The sequence below is a fragment of the Nyctereutes procyonoides genome, unplaced genomic scaffold, assembly GCF_905146905.1.
Source record: "Nyctereutes procyonoides isolate TBG_1078 unplaced genomic scaffold, NYPRO_anot_genome, whole genome shotgun sequence".
In the NCBI taxonomy this organism is placed as follows: domain Eukaryota; kingdom Metazoa; phylum Chordata; class Mammalia; order Carnivora; family Canidae; genus Nyctereutes; species Nyctereutes procyonoides.
In genome coordinates, this window is record NW_026575037.1 from 18272359 (window position 1) to 18281320 (window position 8962).

The 8962-nt window shown below is 47.2% G+C and overlaps 1 protein-coding gene across 3 annotated transcripts in view; it reads right to left on the reverse strand.

Moving 5' to 3' along the window:
- HHAT (hedgehog acyltransferase) overlaps positions 1 to 6096 on the reverse strand; it is a 317033-nt gene extending 310937 nt beyond the window's left edge. The window contains exon 1 of one of the 3 annotated variants that reach the window (XM_055319514.1): positions 6019 to 6096. The gene's annotated coding sequence lies outside the window, so the exon portion shown is untranslated. Of the gene's footprint in view, positions 1 to 4845; positions 4940 to 5827; positions 5955 to 6018 lie in introns of those variants that run through there. The other 2 variants (XM_055319515.1, XM_055319513.1) reach the window with 2 other exon arrangements.
- Positions 6097 to 8962: the final 2866 nt, after the last annotated feature.

Consider the following 8962-nt stretch of genomic DNA (forward strand, 5'->3'; position numbering starts at 1 on the left):
TCATTACTAAAGAGTATTCCACTGGGGGATCCCTGGGTGGCTCAGTGGTTTAGCGCCTGCCTTCAGCCCAGGGAATGATCCTAAAGTCCCAGGATCGAGTCCCACGTTGGGCTCCCTGCATGGGGCCTGCTTCTCCCTCTGCCTGTGTCTCTGCCTCTCTCTCTGTGTGTGTGTCTCTCATGAATAAATAAAATCTTTTCTTTTTTTTAAGAGTACTGTGCTGTATAAACTATGCAGTTATCCATTCTACTACTGATGAACAGAGGAGTTGTTTCAACTTGAATAAATGAGAATAAGGCCACTTTGAATAAGTGTTCTGTATATTCTTTTACACATCCTTCACTGCACAGGTGCCTCTACTGCTGTGTTGATCCAGGAATGGAGTAGCTGGATCATAGGAGATATATATGTCCAGCTTTAGTAAATGATACACAAAACAACTCCCAGAGCAGCTGCCCTAAATTTTATTTTTTTAAAGATTTTATTTATTTTATTCATGAGAGACACAGAGAGAAAGAGAGGCAGAGACACAGGCAGAGGGAGAAGCAGGCTCCATGCAGGAGCCCGACATGGGACTCAATCCCGGGTCTCCAGGATCACGCCCTTGGCCAGAGGCAGCGCTAAACCGCTGAACCACCCAGGCTGCCCATGCACTAAATTTTATACCCATCAGCAATGTATGAGAGTTGCAGCTTGTCCATAACCCAACCAGCGCAGGTATCCCCCCTACTTTTTGAAAGTTCAGGTTATAACACTTCACTTTGCTGAAAGACCTACACTAGTACCTGTTTCTGTTAACTGAAAGAAATCTGGAGATTTTAACTTTTACAAGAAAAAAGAAAAAAGAAAAAAGCAAGAATCAAAATGGCACTCAGTGTTTTTGCAGCCAGCCCTTAGAGAGGCAGCACACACACCCTGAGCAGCAAGAGTGGCCCACGCTCCTTCCTGGGGAACTACACTGAATATCTCAGCATCATGGTCACTGGAGCTCTGAACTGTGTCTGTGGGCACCTGTACCGAATCTTCATGGATATGGTGCATCTCCAAGTGGGATGTATCCTAAGGTATCAGAAAAGCTTAAGAGGGATTACTTTTTGGGCCTGGGAATGCCCAAAAAATTTTCCATGTAAATCAATGGTAATTGCTTCTTTGCTTCACACCATTTCAGCTTATGAAAGATTTCACAGGAAAGCTCTGCTTTTGGATAGTGGGGGAAGCCTGTATATACTTAGCACTGACAGTCTGATTTAGCCACTCTGGTGAGTATATAGCGATAGCCCATTCTAATTTTTCATTTGCATTTTCCAGTCACTAACAAGGTTAATCATCTTTTCGTGTGTTTAAGAATTTGGATATCCTCTTTTAGGAAGTGACTTGCCCATTTTTCTATTGGGCTGTCCTTTTTTTTTTTTTTTCCTAATGATTTGTAGAATTTGTTTCTACATTCTGGGTAGGAGTTCTGTATTGGGTGTATGTATTACAAATTATCTTTACCCATGCTGTAGCTTGCCTTCCCACTCTCCTTATGGAGTCTTTAAACGGACAGAAGTTCTTAGCAATCTTTTTCCTTTATAATTAGTTGGTTTTTGTGTCCTATTCAATAAACCTTTGACTGTCCGTAGATAATAAAGATATTTTACTTTGCTTTCTTCCAGAGGCTTTATTATTTCAGCTTTCATATTTGGGTGTGTGACATATCTTGATTAATATTTGTATATAGGACAAAATAGATGATCAAGATTCATTTTGTCTACATGGAGTTCCAAATGACCCAGCATCATTTACTGAAAAAGTCATAGTTTCTCCACTGCAGTGTGATGTCACTTTTATCACAAATCACACAAATGTGTGAGCCTGATTATGAATTCTCTACTCAGTTCCATGGTCTGTCTAGCATTGTGCCAATACCATATTAGCATATTATGTATTGATCTAGTCGTCTAAATTTGCTTTTTCTTACATTATCTAGAATTCCCAAACAAATTTTCAAACAGGCTTACCAACTTCATTTTTTGAGAAGAAATCTGCTGGAACTGTGATTGGGATTGCACTAAATCTATAGACTTATTTGCAGGGCAAAGACATACCCTCCATTGTTTAAATCTTTAATGTCTCTCAATGTTTTAACTTGCAAAAAGTTTTTATCATGAGCAGTGTTGAATTGTCAAGTAACTTTTCTCCCTTATGTGTATGTAATTACATTTGATTTTCTAATGTTAGCCAAAGTTTGCATTCCTAGAATAAGTTCAAATTGGTCATGGTTTAGTATCCTTTTTATAGACTGTTATATTTGATTTACCAATATATCATTATTAAGATTTTTGCAAGACTATGGCCTGTAATTTCTTTGTAATACCCTCATCAAGCTTTAGTAACAAGGTTATGCTGGCCTCATAAAAGCATCCAGGGAGTGTTCATTTTTTTAAATGTTTGGAATATTTCCCTTATGAAGCCATGTGGGCTTAGAAATTTTGCTTTGGAAAGGATTTTAACTACAAATTAAATTTCTTTAATAGATACAGGACTACTCTGCTCTTCTAGTTCCTGTGTTTTAGTTAAGGGAATTTTTTTTTTTTAGTGTCCGTTTTATCTGAATTTTCAAGCATATTACCAAAATTATTCATGATAACATCTTAAAATCTTTTAAATGTCTATGGGATGTATAGTGATAACACCGTTTTCTTCTCTGGCACTGGTAATATCACACACCAGTAAGGTTCATACCCACTCTCAAAAACAAAACCACCACCACCAAAAACCTCTTCTGTACTGTGTGACACACATCCACTATCCCAAGAATATTCTCCAGCAGAATTATCCATAGAAGCAGAGCAAGGAGAGTATATAAACAATCCAGCAATTCCCTCTCAACAGCTTTTATCACTAGAAATAAGTGAACCTGAGTAAAAGGAGACACTAACTGAAAGAGAAGGAAATGGGTATTTGTAACGCACTAGAGTGGCCAGCGAGCACTCAGAAGAAAACCAACCACTACGTAGGGTTTGCAACCTAGGATACCCACTCCTCCACCCCCAAGGCTTCTGTAGGTAAATTCAGGGGGCCATGAACTTATAAATTCTCTCATTTATCTTTATTTTCATGAACATCTAAAATGCAGAATTTCATCTATTATGAATGTGGACCACAAACCATACTAGTAGGAGTTCTGGCAACTTTGTCACCAATAAAAATCAGATACTTTCATTACACAATACAGCTGCTGCAAATATTGGGAAATAGGTATAAACATGGGCATCTCGACTTTGAAATTATGAGAGTTATGTGGTGCCGCACTGAATTTCGTCACTTAATGCATTACTAAAGAAAATACCCATTACAAATTTGGGGATTCGTTACACTATTCTGACAATCGTGTTTCACTATAATTTGTAACTATTAATTTTTGTAATACCTTCTAAAAATTGGCTTTCCCCGGATTCCAAAGAGGTCCATGGCACACACGCACACACACACACACACACACACACACACACACACACACACATACTAAAAAGTAAAAAAAAAAAAAAAAAAAAAACCCTACAAGGAACCAAAGATTTCACCCAAGGGAAGGAATTCCAATGTAGAAAGGAGCACCTCTCCTTGGCCAGGCCCTGAGCTGCAAGCCGGAAACAAGGACATGAGTAAGGCCTAGGCTGGCTCTTTCCTGATGTTACCTGCAGAGTTCAAACCAACATCAAACATCCCACAATGATGACCGCTCTCTCCAGAGACTCAGCCTTGACCCTAAGTTAGTCTACCTAACCTGCTCCCCAAGGAGGGAGCAAAATAAATGGTAGATACAGCCCAGGCTTTGATCCAGAAAAGGGAAGTGTAAAACTCAGCCTTGAGATTTACTAGTTGTGTCTTTGGCATCTGATCTTTCTTTCAGGAATAACACCACCTACCCTCCCCAGTGATTGGAAGGTCTAGAAACAACAGGGTCAAGCACATGATCCTTGTTAATATTAGTTGAATCTTTCAGGTCAGAACTGACCTTGTTCTATACTAATCACACTTGGGGACTGTCAAAGAGAAAAAAAAAAGGAGAATTATAGGAGAGAAGGAGCAAGAACGGAATGGGGGGAGGGGGGGCTGTACTTATTTTTCAAATTCCAAGGTAAAAACCACCACCTCCTCGGTGAAGCCTTCCCTCTGCTCTCCTGTCCCCAAAGCACTTAACGGCCCCTAAGTGCCTAGCTCTGAAAATACATGAATGAGTGAGGACTACAACACAGAAAGGGACAGAAACAGCGAGTCTCATGCCCATGAAATGCAAACCAAGGACGCCGACCTCTAGGAGGGCTGCTCTGACCCAAGAGCCACGAACCAAGGAAGCAGCACGTTTCTAACACCAAGGCCGACCCCACCCCACCCTCACCCCCACCCGTACCCGGCCCGCCCACTTGGGGGGGACCTCCAGGGATGGGGGAGGGGGGACCTCCAGGGATGGGGGAGGGGGGCTTTCCATGGAAAGACCGGGGCCACGCGGAGGCTGGACTTAGAAGGGGGAAACTGAGTCTGAAGGCTAGAAAGCAAACTCAGTCTCTGACTTTGGGGGTCACTGGGGCCGCAGCGCTGGGGCCGGCGCACTTCGACCCGCGGACGCTGGGGACCAAGGCCGGGGAGGGGTCGCGGGCGGGAGGCCCTCCCCGGAGCCCGCAGCCCGCAGCCCGGAGCCCGCCCGGCGCGCACGGCCCCGCCGCCTTTGTCTCGGCCCCGCCCCCGGGCGCGCGCAGGAGCCGGGCCGGGAGCGGGAGCCGGAGCGGGAGCGGGAGCGGGAGCGGGGAGCGGGGAGCGCGGGCGCCGGGGGGTGTCCTGCCCGCGGCGGCCCCGGCTACCAACCTCCGGGCGGTCCCGGGACGCGCGCCGCGAGTCCCCAACAACCCGCTCGGCGCTTCCGAGTCCAGGCGGCGGCGGCGACCCGCTTCCCGGGAGGGGCCGCCCTGTTCCCGGGAGCGGCGGTTGCAGGACCGGCCCCCGCGCGCGTGCTCGGAGCGCGGCCCCGCCGCCGCGTCCGCGCGCCCCGGGCTCCAGGCGGCCCCGCTCGGACACGCGCGGCGCTCGGGGAGCCGGGGCGGCGGGGGCGTGGGGAGGGGAGGGGACGGCCCCCGGCGGGGGCGTTGGGGGGGAGGGGGGAGGGGAGGGGCCCCCGGCGGGTGCGTGGGGGGGAGGGGAGGGGCCCGGGCGGGTGCGTGGGGGGAGGGGAGGGCCCCGGGCCGGTGCGTGGGGGGAGGGGAGGGCCCCGGGCGGGTGCGTGGGGGGAGGGGAGGGCCCCGGCGGGTGCGTGGGGGGGAGGGGAGGGCCCCGGCGGGTGCGTGGGGGGAGGGGAGGGGCCCGGGCGGGTGCGTGGGGGGAGGGGAGGGCCCCGGCGGGTGCGTGGGGGGGAGGGGAGGGCCCCGGCGGGTGCGTGGGGAGGGGAGGGGAGGGCCCCGGGCGGGTGCGTGGGGGGGAGGGCCCCGGGCGGGTGCGTGGGGGGAGGGGGAGGGGAGGGCCCCGGGCGGGTGCGTGGGGGGAGGGCCCCGGGCGGGTGCGTGGGGGAGGGGGGGAGGGCGGGGGTGAGGGGGAGGGCCCCGGCGGGTGCGTGGGGAGGGGAGGGGAGGGCCCCGGCGGGTGCGTGGAGGGGAAGGGGAGGGCCCCGGGCGGGTGCGTGGGGGGAGGGGAGGGCCCCGGCGGGTGCGTGGGGAGGGGGAGGGTCCCCGGCGGGTGCGTGGGGAAGGGGAGGGGAGGGCCCCGGCGGGGGCCTCCCTCGCTCGCTGGGCCGCGGGCCTCTCCGTCCGTGGCTGGGTGCAGGCCCGGGGCGCGCTCAGGGCGGAGCGGAGCCCACCTGAAGCTCCAGGTGGGCTCGGTCCACAGCCCCGCGGTGCCCGCCGCGCCCAGGTGAGAGGAGGCGGCTTGAGCCGCGGGCCTGCGAGCTTGGCCCCCGGGAGCCTCCCGCCCTCCTGGGTCAAGCGGAAATCAGCCTCCCTGCTTTCCTGGAGGATGAGCGTGAAGACCGAGTGGGACGAACGTCATCACCTGCAAAGCAATTTACGGAAATTGTCATCCCCGCAAGGTGTACACCGGTGCTTCCGAACGGGCTGTAAAAAGTGAAAGTGGCTTCTGCTGCGCGGTTGGGCGGAGGGCGCCCAGGTTGCCAGAGTTGCGCAGACCTGCCTCTTGTTAAAACCACAGGCATCTGGATCCCTCTTCAAAGGCCTCAGACTCCCCAGGGGAAGGGTGTCCCAGGTGGTTCTATGATCAAGTAAATGTGGGTAACTGCCTTAGGCAGCAGGAAAACACAGAGGCCCTCACCTGGCCATCACTGAAATTGCCCAGGAGATTATCTTTCCGATTGCAAGAGTCTCTGAGAAACCAGAGTATAAACTCTGAGAACAGGATCTTCTCCTTCACCACCCCCACTCCCACCGCCTGGTACGGGATGGTGCTAGATAAGCAGGTGTTAAGAAACGAGCTCCAAGCAGAAGTCCCCGATGTGTCCAATAAAAATACAACATGCCCAATTAAAATTGAATTTCAGATGAATGACCAACACTGTTGTACTATCAGTATGGCCCATGCAATATTTAGGATATACTTGTACTTTAAAAGGTATTCATTGTTTCTCTGAAATTCAAGTTAATTGAGCGTCCTGTATTTCATCTGGGAAACCTCACCCTTGCAGAGGGAGTAATAGAAGAATAGCTCAGGTAGTGGCAGACTCAGGGACAGGAGTGAAAACTGGTCCTACCTTATTTCTAAATGACACTAGTGGACAATAATGTAGGTTCACTGTCATTTACACTTAACCCTTTTCTACACAAACAACATATTCACCTGAAGACACAAAAGGCAGATAAAATGAAAGGCAAATTAGGAACATCAATTTAAAAAATGTAAAAAGAAATAAACCAGGAAAAGTATGCAGGCAGTGTGATACAAAGCGTTGTTATTAAAAAAAAAAAAGCGTTGTTATTTTATATGGATTATATAAGAACATTAGAAACCAACTGCAGCTGAGCAAGACAGTGAATAAAGAATCCAATAAAAAACAATTGGGAGGGGCGCCTGGATGGCTCAGTCCCTTAAGCATCTACCTTAGGCTCAGGTCATGATGTCCCAGTCCTGGGACTGAGTGCCCCCATTGAGCTTCCTCCTCTGGGGGAACCTGCTTCTCCCTCTGCCTCTGTCTCTCATGAATAAATAAATAAAATCTTAAAAAAAAAAAACAGGATACACAATTAGGAAATTAATATATTTCAGAAAGCTTAAAGAAGCACAAAGTAATAAACACATGATTTTCATATACAAAATTGGCAAAAGTTAATAAGCGACATTGAAGGGGCACCTGAGTGGCCGTCAGTTAGGTCATCTGACTCTTGATCATGATCTCAGGTAGTGGTATCAGCCTGGCGTTGGGCTCTGTGCTCAGAGAGGAGTCTGCTTGATATACTTCCTCCTCCCTTCCCCTCCCCCTCTGTTCCTCCCCCTGCTTACCCATGTGCTCTCTCACTAAAATAAAATATTTTGTTTTAAGTGAACTAACTTTGTTTTAAAAAAAATTAAGTAAAAAAAAAATTAAGTAAATGACATTAAAGACTGGCAAGGGTGCCGTGTGATAGCACTCACACACAACTTTTTAGGTAGGTAAGCAATTTAGCAATATCAAAACCCTTCAAACATATCCAAACTCCTCAAACCTTTTGAACTATGTTTATGACAATAAATCCAAAGGAAATTCATGTAGAAAATACTGTTTATGAAAACAAAGATTTTAATTTTAATTTATATCATTTTAACTTGTTTAATAACAGGGAAAACATACTCTAATGTAACCAAAATATACTATGATACAGGGGAAAATATCCTGCAAACTTCTGAATTTTCCAAAAATGAAGTAGAAATTAAACAAAAATGTATATGCTCTTCAATCTATTAGATACACAGCCTTTTAAAATAATGGTTACTATTCATATGTAATATGACCAAACCATATCTTTTTTAAACCTGTGTGTGGGGAAATGACTGGAAATGACTGGAAAGGAAATAAAGCTAAATTTGGGTGGTGGGACTTGCTTTATTTTTAATTTTTCCACATTTTTATTAAACACAAATTAATTTCATAATAAAAAATGTGTTAGCCCCAAAACACACACACACACAAAAAAAAAACTTTTCTTACCTTAAAATTAGTTTTATGGACTCTAGAATCTCACTTTTGCATAATCGCTCACTGAATGCTGAGACTTTCTAGATATTAAAATCTCCTTAAAACATCTTCCCTAAATATAAACACCTTAACAAACTCTGCATGTTACCTGTTAAACTAGGGACTATCCTTAGCAAATCCTTAGTCCTATGCTGAATTTATCAACTTAGTCTATCACATAAGTATAGGCTACTGAAAGTGCCCTAAATATTTCTTAAAATTCAACAAATCAGATGAGGCCTTAGATTTCTCTCCCATCGGATTACATTCTGAAAGAGGACAAACTTCATAGCATAGATCTTTCTCTCTTTTTTTGTAGTAAAATACACAAATTATAACATTCGCCACCTTAACCACTTTTTTAAAGATTTATTTTATTTGAGAGAGAGCGTGCACGCGCATGGGGCAGGGGGTGTGGCAGAGAGTGAAGGAGAATATCAAGCAGACTGCCCCCCCACCCCAGCAAACTCCCCCCCCCCCCGAGATCGAGCCTGATCTCACAACCCTGAGACTGCAACCTGAGCGGAAACCAAGAATCTAAACCTACCAAGCCACCCAGGGACCCCCCCCACCCCAATTTTAACTATTTTTAAAGGTACAGTTCAGTAGCATTAAGTTCATTCACAGTGTCATGCAACTCCAGACTCTTCATCTTACAATGCTGAAACTCTGCACCCATTAAATAATAACTCTACTCAGCCCCTGGCAACTACCAGTCTACTTTCTCCATGAATTTGACTTCTCTAGGTACCTCATACACATGGAATCATACGT